This window comes from Xiphophorus couchianus, chromosome 8 (assembly GCF_001444195.1).
Source record: "Xiphophorus couchianus chromosome 8, X_couchianus-1.0, whole genome shotgun sequence".
Classification (NCBI taxonomy): Eukaryota; Metazoa; Chordata; class Actinopteri; order Cyprinodontiformes; family Poeciliidae; genus Xiphophorus; species Xiphophorus couchianus.
Genome location: NC_040235.1, coordinates 21,990,620 through 22,011,967, shown reverse-complemented (window position 1 = coordinate 22,011,967; position 21,348 = coordinate 21,990,620).

The window sequence follows — 21,348 nt, the reverse complement described above, 5'->3', positions numbered from 1 at the left end:
ACTCTTCATATCCCAGCTCATATCACAATAGCTATTGTGTTCTGTATAAAATTGTCAGATTTACCGTTATTAGCGCTGGAATTTTCCCACAAGCACACGCTCCCTCCAGTTTGTTGCACTGGCCAAATGAGATCCTACTTTCCATAAAGCATTTTCCCCATAAAACGGTTTTAACTAACGCAACAGCCATAAAACGTTTTAACAAGACACAACCTCCTACTTCAAAAACGTCTTGTAACATGCTTTTATATTGAATCTGCAAGACGTGGGTTTTTAGAGATGTACAATAGAACTTCAGAAGCATCCAGACACAAACAACAAAGCTCGAAACGTGCAGTTGACTTATTGGATTTTCAGAGTCCTGCATTTAGATTCTGCACACATATGTTGCTTTTACATTTTAGCTCAACTGATTCATTGTCTGGAGTAGACATGGCCGCCTTGTAATGACATAGATATATACAGTATATATATATATATATATATATATATATATAGATATATATATATATATATATATATATATATATATAGATATATATATATATACAAAAGATATCATGCACCTCTGGTAGCTTATAACAGCGACAACTTTCTATGTCCTCTAATTTAACCAATTTGAAATATCTAAATACTTCTTCCCTGAAGCCAAAATACATTTGACGACCAGTCGAGTCAATCTAGTAACATACTTGAGTTCAGTAGGTTGAATAGTGTTGTCTAAAGTAATAGAGCTCAATGTATTAATCTGAGATAACATGAAGTAAGCAGGCATAAATGAAATGAAATAAAATAAAACAGACATTGCGCTGTTTTCTACAAGGGCTGGATCTGAACTCAACTGCTAGACACCAGACAGTAGCTGAATCTTCCACTAAAAAACCACAAACACAAACCTGACTCAGGACTGTTCCCATCAAAAAAAAAAAAAAATGACATCGACACACTTATGTCTTGTTTATGGAGTAAGTCACCTACTTCTGAGCCAGTCTGTTTAAGTCTGGAGCCGTAATAGGGGAAAATCTTATAGACTCTTCTTCTTAACGTTGCCTTTTGTGGCGTAGTCAAGGGGAGTGCGTCATAAGCCACATGAGAAAACAAAGATTTCACATACAAAGCTCTGTTGTGCCACTCAGATCATCGCCATCTGCGGCTGTCTGCATATTCACACCCTTGTTTCTGCTCATCTGTGTTTTCGTAGAGAAAAGATACCCCCCCTAAACTTAGAGCTCATTTTCTTAGCTCATTCTCTTCTCTGTCCCCTCCCTCGTCTTTCCACTGAGAAGGACCCTCCTCTTGTTATTTTTCCAAGTCACCAGCAGACATCTGGATTTCAACTGCAGACCATTACATGGTAACAGGCCCAGCTTTTATGGGCTTTGCAAGAGAAGTGGCAAGTAACAGCCATAAAATGACAGACATCCAAAAGGTTGTACAACAGACACACCATGAATGAGACGGTTGTGCCCGTGTGTTCCCTTCGTGGAAGCTTTTATTAAAATGAAAAAAATAAATAAATAAAAAAAAAAAGATGGAGGCTGAAATATGATGCAAAACAAGGAGATGTGATTCCCATTTCCAGACATGGTGTCTATCAAAACCAACATGCGTTCTGACTCGGCTCGCAGAGTTTGGATTTTCCATAAAAGCGCCGCCAAACCATACTGAGATGTTCGTAATGAATGTGTCGCATGGAAATTATATCAAACGGGACTGTTGAAGGGGACCATTAAAAAGATTTAACTGTTGGTATTGTATATGTTTGTGCGTTTGTGTGCTTGGTTGTGTATTTGAGCACGGATGTGTGGACAAACAACCATTTTCCCAAGAAGCCTTTTAGCTGGAAACTTGCAGAGCGGAGAATGACGGCGTGGCTAGTGCGTTTAAGTCGAGTCTTCTGGGAGTTCGGGCCTGTCCGTGGTCCTCCACCTGGCTGCTTGTGCTTCGTCTTAATGCTTATTCATGCATATTATCAGTGTGAGATTTTCTTATGCAACTGAAAAGGGAACTAAGGTGAGCAGGATTACTCCCTGGGGCTTAAACACTGCAGGCGAATAGTTTGAATGTCTGAGATGGTATGCCTTTGGAATTTAGAAACACAGGATTTATGCACAAGACACACATATAGGGCAGATATTTCCTGGACGTAAAATAATCTGTACGGAGTTCTTTGATAGAAAAATGTGTCCGGTCTGACAGCGCTTCTCCCGGTCACTTCAAGATGTGCTTGCTGAACCATGGGACTAGCCCATGGTTCATGGTTCACAACCTCTTATTTCAAATAGGTGGAGTCCCAAGTTCTCCAAAATCCAAGCATATGGCCTCAACATGTGTCGTACCCCAAAGAATTGTTGTCTGAATGCCTGCCGATGTATGTCAGAGTTTCTTCTCCAGAAGGATTTTATTTAGCTAATTTAGTAGTTGAGCTTTAGCCATAACTTTAAAATAGTGAGTAATGTGTTGAATGTACGCTTGTTCTTTTATTCGGTGCAGTGATTGCATGTTTTTAGAAAAATGTCAATGAGAAAATTGGATAGTCATACTTACATTTTTGGCATAATTTAGTGTAGAATAAACTGGGTTCATTTTATTCTTCAACTGTCCAAAGATATGTAGCGGTTGTCACCCTAACTCCACTCTGGTTGGCTGACCAGCCCCTTGTGATGACTCCTGTCCCAAAAGTACATGCAACTAAGATGACACTTGAACTCAGGGAGATCCAGTAAGAAAGAACCTGAAAACCATCGGAACAACTTGGCTAATGGAGGCAGACCTAGGTCTGATCGGTTTGGATCTTTGTGTTTTATGCTGTAAAGCTGTGCAAAATTTAGATTTTTGCTCCAAACGTCTGAAACCCGTGCTTGACATGACTTAGTAACTTTCTCTTAGAGTGCCTACTTTAGTATCAGCAACCCTGTTCTAAATCCAAAGTGAGAAACCAAGAAGCCGTCCAATGATCCAAGCCAGAACCCACAAGCTGAGTGACCGTCTGGTCTAAATAACAGCTGCTTGTGCAAAGAAGTCAAGAGAAATTTAATTCAGTTTGGAGCAGTGGGTTTGGGAAGCACATGTCCAGAAGCCTGGTCAGTTTTGTGAGTGAGACAACAGGTCGATTTTGGACCACAGTAAGGTACTCAATGTCTTCAGTGCCAGTTTTGGCACGTGAAACTAAAATGTGGAGGTACACCATCTCTTTTTCTTTCCCTTTGTTCAAATTAGGATAGATATTAAAAACAAGTTTAAGCTTCAAACCCCAGTTCTTCAGTTCCTGAAGAGCCTACAGATTCTTGTTAAATTTGACATTTTTAACCAGTTAGTACAATAATTTAGAAAATTTGTTGTACTATTCGTAAACTTTTCCCTTTTAGCTGGAGGTTGTAGAGTACTGTAAAATTGCAAGATAATATTTATATATTGTCTTTGTTTGTGTCTATTTACTCAATTAAATCAGTTTGCTCGCTCCCTTTGGCTTTCTTAGGATCTTTAACTCAAAATAGTCTTTTTGTGCCAATCCTGGATAAATATAAATATACTCTTGCTTCTTTTATACGCGGTAAAGTTCACTGTGTGGATAAGATAAGAATGAATCCTCCAGACTGGTATGAGAATGATTTTTATCTCATTTTAAAGTATTTTAACATAGCTAGTCCAATAGTCCGATTGGGTACATTTTTAAGCTTAAATATCCATGAATTATACACACTTGTGATTTTAAATTAATGTTACTCTTATAACTAAGTGAGACTGACATAAAATCCATAGTCTCACGATCAGCTAGTGTTTCCTTTAGTGGAGCGTTTGAATCAGTCCAAGTCCAGAGCTTCGGTCTCAGTGTCTTAGTCAGAGAAGTAACTGAGGTAAGGGCAGCGTGACCAGGCAAAGGGAAAAATCATGACTGCATACTGCTTGACCCAGATCATCTCACAGTTTCAGCATTTCCTGAACATCCAGCAGCTCTCGTCTGACTGACCATTTCAAGACTGGGCAGATTAAAAAGCCCTTTACTGCGGACCTTTCTGGCAATCGAACAGCTGACATTTCAACAAAGGACGAATCTCCTAAAACTCCAAAATCAGTCTGTGGTTGGTTAGAAATTCTCATAAGTGATGACATTTCCTGGCTTAAATCAGACATATTCAAACATTTAGTAATGGCTTTTTTTTTTTTTTTTAACACAGCATGACCACCGCTACACAAAACAGAAAAACTAACTAATAGAAATGCCGTCGAGTATTACTCAGCTGCCATGTGTGCCTTTGATTAAGAACATTCAGGGGCAGAGAAGAGACACACCAGCACACAGGGCAACGAAGCAGAAATGCATATGTACGACAGAAACTCTCTCCCACATCGTTTTTCATGTTTTTAGCTCCATATTAATCACAGTGGTCTGACACGCCACGGATGTATTTTTCCTTCTGATTTTCAGTTAATTTGTCACATTGTGAATTTCGACCTCAGAAACACGACGGGCACAACGAAAGTCCATCGATCACTAGGGCGCAGCTGAGCAGAAAGAGTGAATAACTAACTAAATAATAAACTGAAACTGGTGGGATATTTTTGTGCACGCGAGCAAAATGTGCCTTTTCTGAATAAGGATAACAATATTAGAATAAGACCTGGAAGTTTTCTGAGAAATTGGGACAAAAGACATCAGTTTTATACAGTCCCAGACTTTTTCCTTTTTTTTCCTCTTTTTTTTCTAGCTTTAAATTTCAGGCCAATTTTGGTGTCCCAAAAACAGTTTCCACCAAGTTAAAGTATCTTTAGGATCTATTCTAAACAAAAATATATTGAGATTAAGCTGGATTTTGTCACCTTCCTAAAAATTTTTTTAGATGATTTAGGCATTACATCCATATTTTAGGAAGGTGACAATTGTTTTTTAGTCAGGTGGTACAAAGAACAAAACAAAAGACCCATCCATCCATCCATCCATCCATCTTCTTCCGCTTATCCGAGGTCGGGTCGCGGGGGTAGCAGCTTCAGAAGGGAGGCCCAGACTTCCCTCTCCCCAGCCACTTCTTCCAGCTCCTCCGGGGGAATCCCGAGGCGTTCCCAGGCCAGCCGAGAGACATAGTCCCTCCAGCGTGTCCTGGGTCTTCCCCGGGGCCTCCTCCCGGTGGGACGTGCCCGGAACACCTCACCAGGGAGGCGTCCAGGAGGCATCCTGACCAGATGCCCAAGCCACCTCAACTGGCTCCTCTCGATGTGAAGGAGCAGCGGCTCTACTCTGAGTCCCTCCCGGATGACTGAGCTTCTCACCCTATCTCTAAGGGAGAGCCCAGCCACCCTACGGAGAAAACCCATTTCGGCCGCTTGTATCCGCGATCTCGTTCTTTCGGTCATGACCCAAAGCTCATGACCATAGATGAGGGTGGGAACGTAGATCGACCGGTAAATCGAGAGCTTCGCTTTTTGGCTCAGCTCTCTCTTCACCACGACGGACCGGTACAGCGCCCGCTTGACAGCAGACGCTGCGCCAATCCGCCTGTCGATCTCCCGCTCCCTTCTTCCCCCATTCGTGAACAAGATCCCGAGATACTTAAACTCCTCCACTTGGGGCAGGACACCCCCCCTGACCCGGAGAAGGCACTCTACCCTTTTCCGGCTCAAGACCATGGCCTCGGATTTGGAGGCACTGATCCCCATCCCGGCCGCTTCACACTCGGCTGCGAACCGATCCAGCGAGAGCTGCAGATCACGATCTGATGAAGCCAAAAGGACCACATCGTCTGCGAAAAGCAGAGATGAGATCCTGAGGCCACCAAATCGGATCCCCTCAACACCTTGGCTGCGCCTAGAAATTCTGTCCATGAAAGTGATGAACAGAATCGGTGACAAAGGGCAGCCCTGGCGGAGTCCAACTCTCACCGGAAACGAGCCCGACTTACTGCCGGCAATGCGGACCAGACTCTGACACCGGTCATACAGGGACCTGACAGCCCGTATCAAAGGGCCCGGTACCCCATACTCCCGGAGAACCCCCCACAGGGCTCCCCGAGGGACACGGTCGAACGCCTTCTCCAAGTCCACAAAACACATGTAGACTGGTTGGGCGAACTCCCATGCACCCTCCAGGACCCTGCTGAGGGTGTAGAGCTGGTCCAGTGTTCCACGACCAGGACGAAAACCACACTGCTCTTCCTGAATCCGAGGTTCGACTATCCGACGGACCCTCCTCTCCAGGACCCCTGAATAGACCTTGCCAGGGAGGCTTAAGAGTGTGACCCCTCTATAATTGGAGCACACCCTCCGGTCCCCCTTTTTGAACAGGGGAACCACCACCCCAGTCTGCCAATCCAGGGGAACTGCCCCCGATGTCCATGCGATATTGCAGAGTCGCGTCAACCAACACAACCCTACAACATCCAGAGCCTTAAGGAACTCCGGGCGGATCTCATCCACCCCCGGGGCCTTGCCACCGAGGAGCTTTTTAACCACCTCGGCGACCTCGCCCCCAGAGATTGGAGAGCCCAACCCAGAGTCCCCAGGCTCCGCTTCCTCAGTGGAAGGCATGTTGGTGGGATTGAGGAGGTCTTCGAAGTACTCTGCCCACCGGCCCACAACGTCCCGAGTAGAGGTCAGCAGCACACCATCCCCACTATAAACAGTGTTGGTGCTGCACCGCTTCCCCCCCCTGAGACGCCGGATGGTGGACCAGAATCGCCTCGAAGCCGTGCGGAAGTCTTTCTCCATGGCCTCTCCAAACTCCTCCCACACCCGAGTTTTTGCCTCAGCAACCGCCCGAGCCGCATGCCGCTTCGCCCGCCGGTACCCATCAGCTGCTTCCGGAGTCCCACAGGCCAAAAAGGCTTGATAGGACTCCTTCTTCAGCCTGACGGCATCCCTCACCGAAGGTGTCCACCAACGGGTTCGAGGGTTGCCGCCGCGACAGGCACCGACAACCTTGCGGCCACAGCTCCGATCGGCCGCCTCGACAATGGAGGCACGGAACACGGTCCACTCAGACTCCATGTCCCCCACCTCCCCCGGGACGTGTTCGAAGTTTTGCCGGAGATGGGAGTTAAAGCTCCGTCTCACAGGGGATTCCGCCAGACGTTCCCAGCAGACCCTCACAACACGTTTGGGCCTGCCAGGTCTGACCGGCTTTCGCCCCCGCCACCGGAGCCAACTCACCACCAGGTAGTGGTCAGTGGACAGCTCCGCACCTCTCTTCACCCGAGTGTCCAAGACATACGGCCGCAGATCCGATGAAACGATGACAAAGTCGATCATCGAACTGCGGCCTAGGGTGTCCTGGTGCCAAGTGCACATATGGACACCCTTATGCTTGAACATGGTGTTCGTTATGGACAATCCATGGCGAGCACAGAAGTCCAGCAACAGAACACCGCTCGAGTTCAGGTCGGGTGGGCCGTTCATCCCAACCACGCCCCTCCAGGTCTCACTGTCGTTGCCCACGTGAGCGTTGAAGTCCCCCAGCAGAACAAGGGAGTCCCCAGGAGGAGCACTCTCCAGTACCCCCTCTAAGGACTCCAAAAAGGGTGGGTAATCTGAACTGTCGTTCGGCCCGTAAGCACAAACGACAGTCAGAACCCGTCCCCCCACCCGTAGGCGGAGGGATCCTACCCTCTCGTTCACCGGGGTAAACCCCAACGTACAGGCGCCGAGATGGGGAGCAACAAGTATGCCCACTCCTGCCCGACGTCTCTCTCCCTGGGCAACTCCAGAGTGGAAGTATGTCCAGCCCCTCTCAAGGAGACTGGTTCCAGAACCAGAGCCATGCGTCGAGGTGAGACCGACTATTTCTAGCCGGAACCTCTCGACCTCACGCACTAGCTCCGGCTCCTTCCCCACCAGAGAGGTGACATTCCACGTCCCAAGAGCCAGTTTCTGCAACCGAGGATCGGACCGCTATATCTCATGTCCATCTGACATGAGATATAGACTTGTGTCCATACGGCAAATCTGCAGCAAGTGATATATTTTATAATGTCAATATGGACCAAGTTCTCAAAATAGAGTTTGAAGCAGACAGACGTTTTGGCTAAGCGTGTTCATTTTTGCACCCCATGAAAACACTGGAGTTGTTTGAACATGACAGAAGTCCACTTTCATAGATGCTCCTCTCTAAATCAAAACCAATAGTAAAAACAATCGCATTTCATTTTTTCATAAAGTTGCAAAGATGATTATTTCTTTCAGATATGTTTTTTCCCCCCCTACTGGTCATCACTTATTAATAGAATCCAATTTTTACAAAAATAAAAATCAGTGAATATATCCTTGCTTCCGAAGGAAGACCATCTACAACCAGAGATGTTGGACTTTTGTTTCACCGAGCTCTCAAGAATGTCAAGAGACGTGATTCTGCCTGGGCGAGTTTAGCAAAAACAAACAGAGAGTTCTTCAAATTGGTTTCCTTCAGACTTTCACACATCTTGAACTTCTTTTGCATCATTACATTCACATGTGTCGTCTGTGATTATCTTAGGAAAAACAGCCGTCTTTAGCGTGAGCTAGAAAACAAATAAACTGAGCCACTTTGCCACAAGTTTATGTCTGTAAATTGAAAGCTTTTCCTTTCATAATGTATTGTTACTTAAATTACCTTTTGATCGTCTTTATGTTTCTTTTTAAAATGATTTTTAATTTGCAACAAAAAAGGTCAAGATTCCAACGTGAGTCAGGTCAGCAATTAACCTCTTCCTGTTATTTCAGATTTTTGCTTTGGAAACATTTGACGGGAGTTTCCACGTGGGCAGACAAAATCAGCCTCTTGTTTCACGGTTTACTTGAACCGTGATGATACGGGGGTACGGCTCTCTAGTTCCCCTTTGCTTTTATCTGAAAATGAGCAACTGCAAATATTGGGAGGGCGCGAAAACCCGCACACACGGAAGCGCTCTGCACTCGAACATAAAAGCACGGAACATGTCTGCAAACTCTCTCTCGCACCGTCTTGAAAATCAACAAACATGCACATGCCCTTCTGCCCTTTGCGCAGATTCGCACTTGACACCTTGTCATGAACTCACCAGCCAAATCCTCAATTGGCAGCGTCCCTTGGCCTGAGGAATACATTTCTGCTCAGCGTGAATGCGACCTCTGAAGAGGTTTTTACAGAAACAGCCACTAAGTTGCCAGAGATGTGAAGCGACCTCATCAATGAAATCCCTGCGCTTTCAGTATTTGTTTTTCTGAATAAAGGCTCCAAAACACATTGGTGCCAATAAATGCTGCAAGCATATCCTCGGCTTTTCTCTTCATGACTCATGTTTAAGCATTATTCAGGAGCTTCGTTTTGAAGTAAAAGTCAGACTTTACCACATAATCTGTCAAACACATCAATAATAAAATCTCAACAGTTTATTACATTTTGACAGTAGACCTTATTTCTGGGGGTACACTCTGTTTTCTATTCAACTCTGTTTACAAAGTCCAAATTCACAACAAATGCCATCTTAAATGACGCACGACGCTGTTAACCTATCAAGAAACGACTAACACATAACTTACAAATTATTAAGTATGTTGTACAGCCTTTGTAGACCAGTAATGAACTGATAAATGTTTAAGTTAAAAGGCAAAAATGGAGATAAAAGCGACAAAGTTCTTGTCAAATATTCACCCACCATCAATAAAGAAGACTCTAATAGCCGCCGTTTAATAGCTTATTAGTTATTAATGAAGTGTTCTCAGCTGTATTGCTACCTATTAATAAATATTTTATGTTGGGATTTTTATTGCTTTACGGTGGAGTGACGATCTCCTTTTTGCCCAGTTACAGCTGAAGACAGGCGTCAGCCAGGCCCTCCATGGACAAGTGGAGCGAGTGTAGACAATAGAAAGATGGGACTTTTAGAGTAAAGTGGTATTTATTTATCATTTTGTGGATTTGTACCATTGAGATTAGACCAAGATAGTTGTAGAACCTCATAAAGATAATTTGTTATGGCCAATGATCGCTCCTTCCACTGGGTGACATAGCCAAGGAGGTGGGCAGAGTCCACCCATCCTTCCACTGTCTATACCTACTTAGTCAGTGTAGGTATATGCAGGAAGACTGGTCAACCAGCATAACGACCAAGATAATTGAGAAAAAGCCTGGTCGTTGGGCAAGTGGCTTGGTACAACCTGAGTGTACCCCATTCCATCCTAGGACAACCAACCATAAACCCACAGCGCACCACCTTGCAGTCTGTGCTCGATATCTGCTACTGTTGTTTTTAAGGTATTTAATTTGGGCTCCAAACACTTTTTCTAATGTCTGTTTGCATGTCCCACCATGGGGGATCCTGGTGTCCTCCAGTGTTTTTGCAAAATGTGAGAACTCTAAAAAAAAATTTAAAAAAATAGGACATGCGCATGGCTTCAGGACTATGTGGCTTTTCAGTTCAGGCTTTTCATCGCCTGTCTTTACGCCTGACATCCAGAGACAGACAACAAGCGGGGGGTAAGTGAAGGTGCGCCAGGCTCTGTTCAGAAACAGTGACAGAGCAGCACAGATATCTGCTGCAGAATTGGGAGATGAAAAAGCTAAGGACTGTTGGGAGGGAGGGGAGATCTGTTTGGGTTGGACCAGGATGCCGAGTTTGTCTCTGAACTAAACTTCTTTTACATGAGCGCAAATCATCACAGAGTTGAAAATACATAACTGACTGACACAATTGATTTGACACCTTTTCCTACAGTCTGTCTACATCTGTTTGCCATCCAAGATGGCGCTGGGAGGAGAGAGGGAGGGTGTGTTAGTCACGTGACTGGCAAAGAGTGGAGATTTCCAAAATGGCTAAAACTATTTAATGTGGCAGTGGGGTTTTTTTTTGTTTTTTTAAAAAAATGTGTTATTCACAAAGCATTGAGAATGTTCTTCATTTTCAATGGAGAACAAGTGTTAGAGCCTGTGTGTGGTGCCCTAACACTTGCATAAAAAAACAAAAAACAAAAACAAAGAAGAAGCATGGGCATAGAAACACAACGGGAAAGTTTCAAAACCTCTCGTCCGCTAATTTGTTCATTAAATATATAATGTTCATTAATAGGAATTAGAAGAAAACAAAATATCAGAACCTTGTTTTGTGGCCACCTGTGAGTTGTCACTTTGTTTCATGTGACTGACCCCATTGACTCTGTTAGCAGCTGGGGAACACCTTGGATCCGTGCGCTGACTGTGCATTAAGCTCCGCTGCACTCCTTTGCTCTCACATGTGGCACCCAGGCCCCGATCTTGGAACCACGCCGGTCCTGCTGGCTCTCAGACCCACTCTGTTATTTTTATTTTTTCGTTCTTTTTGTCCTCGTAGGAGAGCTGATGTCATGAATTAAACATCGCTTGCACGTTGTAATAATTAGAAGCCAGCAGGACGTGCTAATCAGAGACTCGGAATGAGAAGTGAAGTTCGAGGGATGGAGCACATCCCAGCTTCTGCATGGGTGGTGGCACCACGGATGAGACAAATCTGCCCATTTTGTGGGCCTGAATGAAAATGAAGTGATTTTATTGAGGGAAGGAAGGAGTTGTCACCAAGCTACAATGCAAAAACACAACATATAACTATTTATGTTCTCGTTTCTAGTGCAAATACCTTATTATACTTAGTATACGTAATTTTTACTTTGTTGTGAGTGAAAAAAATCTGCCAGTAGAACTAATACTTTTTCATCAACGTTGAATTATTTAGTTAAAACAAGCTCCTACATCTTGCCGAGAAGTTACTTGTATGTTGGCTTTGTGTTAATTCACTTGCTTTGCAGTCGGTAGTGTGTCAAGTAGCATTGACCCTAGGAGTTTCAGCCTCCCAAGATGCATTTTTAGACATTAATATTTTAGACATGATCTACAGAAAGACATGTTGGCTTATTTTCCACGAATTATTAGCCGATACACACCACAGAAAAATATTGTAATACTGAACTGCAGGGCTCCACTTTGATCACGACTTATTTTCGAATCCTTCCTCATACCATTATGGTATTTTGAATAAAAACCCATTAGCTGTTGTACCCAAACTTTATAATAAGCTTTTTAAATTGGTCAGTTTTCTCTCAAGATCCTGGGTTATTGTCATAGTCCATAAATGTTTAAACAAGTTTGAGGCTAGATCTTTAGGAAAGCAATTTATTTCTTCTCCTTACTGTCACCATGAGAAGAAAGACATTTGGATACAATGTTCAGAAATCGAGACTTGAGCATAATGCTGTCCTAGAAACTGCTGGAACGCCATTGTCACCGTCCACAATGGAGCTACATTTTAAAACACATTGACGGAGACGACGTTGACTAAAGACAGCCGCTGTCCAAATTCAACTCCTTCATGCTTGACTTCAAATTTCCATGTGGTCACATGGACAAGACAAATTTCTCCTCCTCAAAAAACAAGAGAAAAAAAGAAAATGAAAACACGTTAGGCTTCAAATGCAAGTAGAATGTCTGGAGGAGTAATGGCAAACCTTTAAAACAACAACAACAAGAAACACAGTTTAAACCGTCTAGCATGTGGTGTTCCACTGCCAGTAATGCCAGTAGTGTTGGGTTGTAAAAATTAGATGCATTACAGACTGGAGACCTCAGAATCCTTCAACTTCACCTGAAATCAGCAGCTATATGATTAAAACGTGGGCGCAGTGTGGTGTTCCAACTACACAGGACTCCCAAAACATGTTAAAACGCACGTACGACTTCATTATGATATCTACTTAATTTTCTCAGTGGCAGCAAGTCATTCACTTCTTTTTTTTTTTTTTTTTTTAGGATCTTTAACTCTGGTGTCCTTTTATTTGAAAGTGCAAAGACAGAAAAGTAGGTAGAGAGAGAGGGAAGACATGCGACAAAAGTCACCAGGCCAGAAATCGAACCTGCGACGGCCGCGTCGAGGACTGGGGCCTCCTCGTGTGGGGTGTCGCTAAACCCCACAGCGCCACCACCGAACCCCAGTGAGTCGTTCACAACGTCCATACTGGATCACAGTGGCTACTTCATTAACTATTCCCGTCCTCGATCGCTTCACTCCTCGCTCCTTTATTCTTTCACAGCGAGCGAGCTTCAGCTGTCGGAGAGCATTACATTATTATGAGGCTCCTTGTGAAAACGCGTGGGGATATAGTGCCTTTCGCAATTAAAGTCGCCACTACAAACAGCCGACAGGGCGGAGCTGGGCTCGCTGGGGTGGGGAAGGAGACATGGTTAGTTAATATCTTAGATGACAAACAGCAGCTTTGGCACCTACTACATATTCTTTCTTCTTTAGCTGAGTGTTTTTATTTCAGGGAGGTTTTTTGTTTTTAATTTTTTTTTTTTTTTCACGAGGCTATAAATCCAAATCCGAGGGCACAGGCTGTGATGCAGTAAATTACACAAAGGGAAAACTCTTGCTTTTAAAGTTTTCTCCCTCGGATTATAATTTTATGGCTACATGTTAAGGTGTAAATTTAGCACCTGAAATGACACTGCTGCTGCCGTAGAAACTTTTGTCGAGCAATAAATAGTGCGCTTCCCAGTAAACGCAGATTGCTCGGCAGCTCCGAGTAATTTGCAGCGACATCAAAGCAAGAGAAACGTTTAAGTTCTTTCAAGTGTCTCTTTAGTACAAACATGTAAAGGCATGCTTTTTTTTTTTTTTAAATCTCTTTGAAAGTTTAAGAGTTCACTTTTTACAGTTTCTTTGCTATTGTTTCACCTTTCGCACGTGACGTCTTCAGAGGTCAAAACATTTCAACTTCTCTTCACGTTCGAAATCGTCACAAAGCCTAATTTCCTTACAGTTTGTTGTGTTATATGTCTTGTCGAGCCTCTTGAGCACACACACACACACACACACACACACGCCCGCACACACACACACACACACACACGCCCCAACACAGACGCTACAAAAAAAAAAAAAAAAATTAAAAATTGCCTGGGGGATTACCGAAGCACTTCTTCTCAATGGTTTCTCCTTGAGCTGTTGTGGTTTCGATTAATCCCGTGTCAGTCAAGTGTCAATGAGAGCTCTTTCCACAAGTGACCATTAAAAGCCTCATTTAAAAAAAAGGGGCAGGGGAGTTCAACAAGATTTAAGAGGAGAGTGAGGCTCTAGTTAACTCTTATAAGAAAAAATGTTTTTTGATTAGTTCAAGGTTTGTTTGTTTTTTTTGTGTGGAAATTTTGATATATACACATACAGATTATTTCCTGCAGTACAGTGTCACAACATACAGTTTGGCAAAGTTCAGCTGCGGATATTGTGAGTTCATGAACTAAGGTAAAAAAAAAAAATTACCTCACAGTAAGCCTGAGGGTCAAGCTAATGTCATTAGGATGTCCTGTACTTTTGGTTAATAAGCATGTATCTAAATTCAAAAGAATAAATAAAAAATACATACAAAGACATAATTATTAACTGAATAGTACAATTTGGCTCTAAAATGTATGCCATCATTAACTTTCTATTGCTATTTTATCCAGTGGGGACTGGTACCCGCCCGGAGCAGATCCTGTATTGGGTTGCCATGACATCGCACGGGCATAATTTGTGAAACTTTATACCAAGTTGCCAAAACCTAGAGAAACATATTACCAACAAGCAAACCACAATCTAATAACAAACCCCTGAAGAACTACAAGGGGGAAAAAACAACTTGTTGAAATCAGCCATTTAGTGAAATTTGTTAACAAGTGGAGGAAATTCAAACAACTGCAAGTATTTACAGGTCTTGACAACCAAAATAAAAGAGTCAACACTGAAACACCAAGATGCTGATAAAAGTCTATGAAAACCCTTTAATGCCGTTATGAGACACACAGAAGGCCTTTGCTATTATTGATGCGAAATTAGCAATAGTGGCAGCATATTCAGAAAACGACTGCAAAAACATAGTTTTTCCATAGATGTTCACGGAAGAAAGTTTGGAGAGAGTGAATGTCATACCAGCTATGAAGCGTCGAGCTGGAGGTGTCGTGGTTTGGGAGGTTTTCAGGGATGTTTGAGAGACTAAAACAAAAACCAAACAACAACAACAACAACAGTTAATCCCCAAACCAAGCAGCCCAGATCCTCATCTCATTGAGAGACTGAGGTTTGATTCGAAACAGGCTGTAATTCCTCAAACGTCCCACAGCTGAAAAAGTGAAGATTGGGGCAAACTTTCTTGAGATGAATGTGAGAGACTAGTAGATGGCGACCTGAAGTGCATTCAAGCAAATGGGGTCAGACTAGCTATCAGGTGGCAGGATGTCCTAACCTTTTTATCACCTAGAAAACACATTGGTATATATACTGTATACATATATATATCTGTTGAGTAAAACAACCTTTATTTTTGTTGCCAAAGTGCAATTAAATCATTTTCTCCAGGGCTGACAGATGAGCTGATGACGCATGAACATTTCTTAGTAAGCATTTATTAATTTCACATAAATAAACACCTTAAAAAACATTTTAACAAACACCTGTGTGTTTTAGTAAGTGGTTGTTCGAGTTTGTAGAAAACATTTAACACCTTAGATTGATAGATATCTCAAGCAACGCTGAAACTATTCAGCAGCGACTACGGCATTTATATAAAACAAACAGTTACCGTAAATAAATAAGACAAACAAAGAAACAAAAAATTTTTTATAATGTAACAGTCACAAGCCAAACACTGACAACTAAACGAATAACACTTGGAAAAGTGTGTAAGCAGATGTTCTGCTTTTCTGGAAGAGCACAAGTTGGATCGAGCTCCCAATTGTTTAGACAGGAAGGCTGCAGCCCCGCTGAGCTCCAAGATCATGTAGAACACAAGAGTCTGCCACATGGCAGATTTACTTAACTCCTTCTGCTCTCTAACAAAGTCCTCCGGGGTTTTTTTTATTTTATTTTTGAGGAATCACAACCAAAGCCCGAGCCTAACTCCCCCCACCGCCTCCTCTCGCTGGCACTTACATCCACGTCGTACAAGGCCGAACATGCATGCATCAGCGTCTTTTTGGGGTGTGGGGAGGATTTAGCTCATACCCTCTGATTTGCTCATTCTTGGCACCGGCGTCCAGTTGGCCTCTTTTACAAGAGGAAATCTGCGCCTGCAATTTTTTCCGGCGCAGCATGTTCAAGGAGATGAGCAGTAGCTGGAAGCATGTGCAGATAGGTGAGAGTGACTCACCGAGCGCCCTCTCATTGACAGAGGATGTCTTTTGTCAAGCCTTTACAGTTAAAAGTAGGTTTGAGGGGCGTCACTTGTTTTTTTTTTTTACTTCGACTTGCAGAAGTTCACTCCCCGTCCCCCTAAACACTGGCCAGATATTTGCCATATAATAATATGGCAGCGGAAAGAGTCACACATTGTGGAATGCAAAAAAAAAAAAAAAATTATATATATATATCGAGTCTTGCCATGGTGCGTCATGCCAAACAGGCTTTAACAACGCATGACAACAGCAGTCTGCAGATGATGGACAGAGAGAAAAGAGAAAAGGAAAAAAAAAAGAATCTCAAGTTGTTTTATACTTTATAGGGCCACCGAAAAAAAAAAAGAATTCTGACTTTCATCTCAGAATTCTGACTTTCATCTCAGAATTATTTTTGGGGTTTTTTTTCGGTGGCCCTAATCCTCTTCCGTAGTTTTCAAATAACCAGAATGATACTAAATTCTTTCAAACATGCGATGCACAAATGTGACAGTTTTTGTTTATAAACCAAATCGCTGCAAATGGAAATATCTGGAGCTAGACCTTGACTCACTCATTTAGGTTTCAGGAGCTTATGTGCTGTAATCAGAAACAAAAAAAGGAGAAAAACCTAACATCAGAGTTCAAACTGTTCTTTCCCTGTTTGGCTTCCTGCATTCAAAATTTCTCTGATCTAGCACCTTGAGCACAAAAAAAACAACAACAAAAAAACATGATTAAAGTGAAGCCCTCCTGCTTTAACTCTGTTCTATAATTTGTCCCCATCAGATCGTAGACGAGCAATGTTTTGACATGAGATCTGTGAAAAATATCGGTTGGCTCTGAAAGGAATGAAAACATATAAAGTGGAACTTTGAATACGTGTAATTTGGCATGTGTAAACTTTAAAAGTTTCTTAACAAAAGGAGCAACATGTTTATATACAGCCACAGATAGAAGGTTTTCAGGTGGGAGCTTCATTCATTGTTTCTGCTTGTTCAGACAGTCTGGTTGTCTTTTTCGTTACCGTGACTTGAAACCACCGTGTGTAAATATAGTTTTATAGTCTGCAAAATGAGCAAATAGAGAAATATCTTCGGAAACCTTTCTATATTTGGCATCGCGATGCAGGGAACTTAATGATATGAGCAGCGCCAATTGCTATCCCTTTAAATTGTTTTGTAATTGTCAGAAATTACATCCATAAACTTTTCATTGGCATTTTATGTGATGAACAGAAATAAAAGTGTGCATAATAGAGAACTTCAATGACAAGCCTTTTCTTTTAAAAAAATAAATAAATGAAAATCCAAAAATAATGCATCCCAGGCATTTGTATCCAGCCAACACTTTGTAGAACCGGACTGAAACTTGTTTGGCTGGTTTTTCCTTCCAAATCAGATCAGACTCGATTGTCAGATTGAATGGAGGTCATATTATGTGAGCATTTTTCTAAAGATCTCAATTGGATATAGGGCTTGACTTTGACTGTGCCACTCTAACGTGAATATGCTATTATTCCTGCCATTGGATTGCAGTTCTGGCAGAATGTTTAGGGCGACTGCAAGGTGAACTTTCCCCTTAGTCAAGTGTTTTGCAGCCTCTAAAATTGTCTTTCATCCAGAATTGATGAATATTGTTAGTTTTCTGCCACACATAGCATTGTGTGGCCTGGTCAAAACCGAGTTTATTATTTTACTCAGTCTCTAATGTTTGCCCAAATTCTATCTTAAAAACAACTAACTTCCACTGCAAAGAGAGAAGTGTCGATCCGAACGGGGGCAGCTGATCACGTTTCTTCAGTATTTGGAAGTGTGGTCCACTCTTACTGAACAGCTACGTTCACCTTCGCCGTTGCCATTGCTAAAACTATTTGCAGACAGACTACAATTCTAAAACAGTGCAAAAAAAAAAAAAAATCGCAACATCATCGTTCACAACTTCTCCTTCTCTTCACCGGAAGAAATTCTACCAGAGGAATCAAAGTCAATGGGAGAAACCCCAGTGAAGCGAGATTTGAATGGAATGGCATAGTGTTGGAAGGTACCGTGATGGCCGGGTGAAGCAGTTTACATGAGACCAAAAAGTTCAGTTTTAGTCTCGTGTAAAACTAGAAAAAAAGAAAAGAAAAAAATATCTTCTGAATGTTTGCTGTCTTTCCAAGAGAGGCTTTACTCTTGCCAGCCTTACTTAAAGCTGGGCTCACGCTGTACGATAATCTACACCACATCATTTATTCGTGATGTGTTTGTTTCCGAAGTGATTCTGTTGCAGCGAGTGAGCTCAGCAGTCTAGAACCTTCCTTTGTGCAGTTTGTCTGGACTTACTAAATTGAGCTCAGACACTGAGATATGTTAAACTGCTGCACAAAAAAAATAAAAATAAATCTGTCCAAGCTATTAGGGAATCTTGTCCATTCCCTCCCATTCAGTTCCTCCATTGTTTGCTCATAAAACCTCCATAATGACTATGTAGCGTTGCACTTTGGCAGCTCTGATTTCCACTACAAATACCTTACAAGCTGCTGGCAAACACCAAGGGCTTCAGAGATATTTTATTTGACATCCTGAGAATCACAATGAGTTACTTGAACATTGGATGACAGTATGGGTCATGTTCTGTAGTAGATCTTCATATGGCTTTAAATCCAGCACTGACACCTTGTCAGCGTAGATGTGGAGTTACTACATCAGGATCGCTGATCAACAATTTCCTGTTTCAGACACTGGATCCTTTCTTTTTTTTTCTCGTAGGGGCTTTTTTTGGTTTTTTTGATGCATGATTAAAGTCAAAGAGACATGAATTATAGTCATTGTTATTCCAACATCAGATTAGTCAGGATGTTTTTGATTAAATTCAAACAGAAGGGAAGGGCTTACAAGTTTTGTTTATTTTTTTATTTTTTTGCAAACTTTGAAAACAGAAAAGAAATGTCTAATGTCATTGCTATCAAGAAGAATGGCAAGTTAGACTTTTTAAGAATTATTGCGTGGATTTATATCATGTCACAGTCAACGTTTCTCTCAGCTAACGCATAAAATAAAAAACAAAAAGTCAATGAGATGAAAATTAGAAGTCAGAAATAAACATGACTAACTCTAAAAAGTGGGGTCTGTTCTGTGTTTCAGAAAATAACTGCAGACATGTCCAGATCTGGCAATCCATCCCGAAAGCAGACAAAAAGCTAAATAAAGTCTACAAAAAAAACCAAACATAAAATGTCATTTTACCTACAGAAGGCTATTTGTGATGTTATGAAAATGCATGCCTGTACATAAAACAGAAAACGTGTTTGTGTATTTCAGAAAACGTGTTTGTGTATTTCCAAAAGATAGAGGAGCCTCAAACCAACTGCGAAGCTTAGAAGAATCATGGTGCGAGGATGCTTTGTTGCAGCAGGACCAGGCCAGCTCACAATCATGGAGTCTGTCATGAATTCTACCAATTATCACAAAGTTCCTAAGGAAGATGTGAGGACCTCTGTGAATAAGTTAGACCGAAAGCGGAACTGGACTGTGAAACATGACAAAGATCTGGAGCACAAGAGGAAATCCCCAAAAGAGTGGCGGAGATTGAAGACCTATAAAATCAGTCAAAGCCCAGATCGTGATTTCATTGAGGTGCTGAAACGGGCAAAAGAAAATCTCTCAAACGTTTCATAGCTGAAAGTGAGGAGTGGGGGAAAACGTTCTCAGACCGATAAGAGAGACTGATAGATGCATCTCACTGAAGTTATTTAGGTCAAAGGAACTATGATAAGTTAAGGGGAAACTTTAACGTTGTTCTCAGTTTGTGTATATTTCTGCTTAATGAGTAAAATGTGGCTATTTATTTGTTGTTAACTTGTTACTGCATCACTACCCCAGAGATAAATAATAGTAATTAAAAAAAAAATTAGACAACGATATGTGAACATTTCACTTGAAACAACTGAATATTTTATTGTGGCGTTTATGTTTTAAGGCAAAGTATTTAGGTCTAGATCCGTAAATGCCAAATGTAAAAAAAAAATGTAAAAAAATGATTTCAAATGATCTTAATTGAACGTATGTTTTATAAAAAAAAAATGGAATCCAAAAATCCAATCTTGTCCATCAATATTAGAAAAAACAGCAAAATATCCTTTTGGCTAACATTTATAATAGCTACACATTGATTAATTGAACATGTTGTGAGATCTTGTTGTGAGGTCATGATAATTGTTTTTACATGACCTTTTGCTAGGATGTTAATGTATGTCTGTCTCATTACTGGAGGAGCCATGACAGACACACCTACCTCGCTGGAGCCGGAATGATATTAAGTCTGTTTTGTTTGCAGAAAATCTGCCGCATTTTATTTCTTTTTTTAGGTCACAATTGAAGAAGACACATAAGAAATTAGGCCTGCAAGATCAATTTGTTCTCTTCATATTTCACACTTTATTGTTCACGCCTTCAAACGAAAAACACCCACAAGATCCTTTTTTCCAGCCACTATGCAAAGGTCGCCTTTAAAGTGGCAACTTTTATCCAGTCAATAAAGGTGTGTTTGTCTGGATCCCACACATCTCCATCTGCAGAGTTTAAGAAAGTGACGAAAACCTTTCTGTAACTCCAAGCACGCCTTCAGAAATGCTAAACCTGCTGTGCAAAAAGTTGAGCTCAAACCACTTGAGGAGATTCTTTGCCTCGAGTCATTTAAGTTTAATAATTCAAACAAGGATAGAAACAATAGTTGTTTACTGAGACACCCTCATTTGGGTTTTACTGATTTCCTTTTATTCACATGATCACTAGTTTTAACTTGAGCTAAAAGAAAGTGTAAACGTACCATCTCAGTTCATTTCATGACATTAGTTCCCCTAATTAGGTAACTATGTCACCACCGACAACAATCTCTTTAACTATCTCGACCATTTATCCTGACAGCTGAAATTACATGGCATTTCCTTTCAATGTAAGGACACTGAAAACACAACTACTAGCTCTTTCACGCAAGGTGGCCGCTACAGTTGGCAGCTATTCAACAGCTATTTTCTTCTGTATGTGGGTGTAGTCTCATTTAAGTTATTTCTTTGGACTTTGATGTGCCCCACACAGTGCCACCTAGTGGGCAGTCAATGTAAGTGCAAAAAAAAAAAAAGAGGAGGAAATACAGTATCTCCAAACCCACAGTCAGCAGTTAGCCAGAAAAACTGGGCTCTGAATTTGTTGTCAGTATACATAAAAAAAGACAATAATAATGTTGGCAACAGTCATTAACAATTA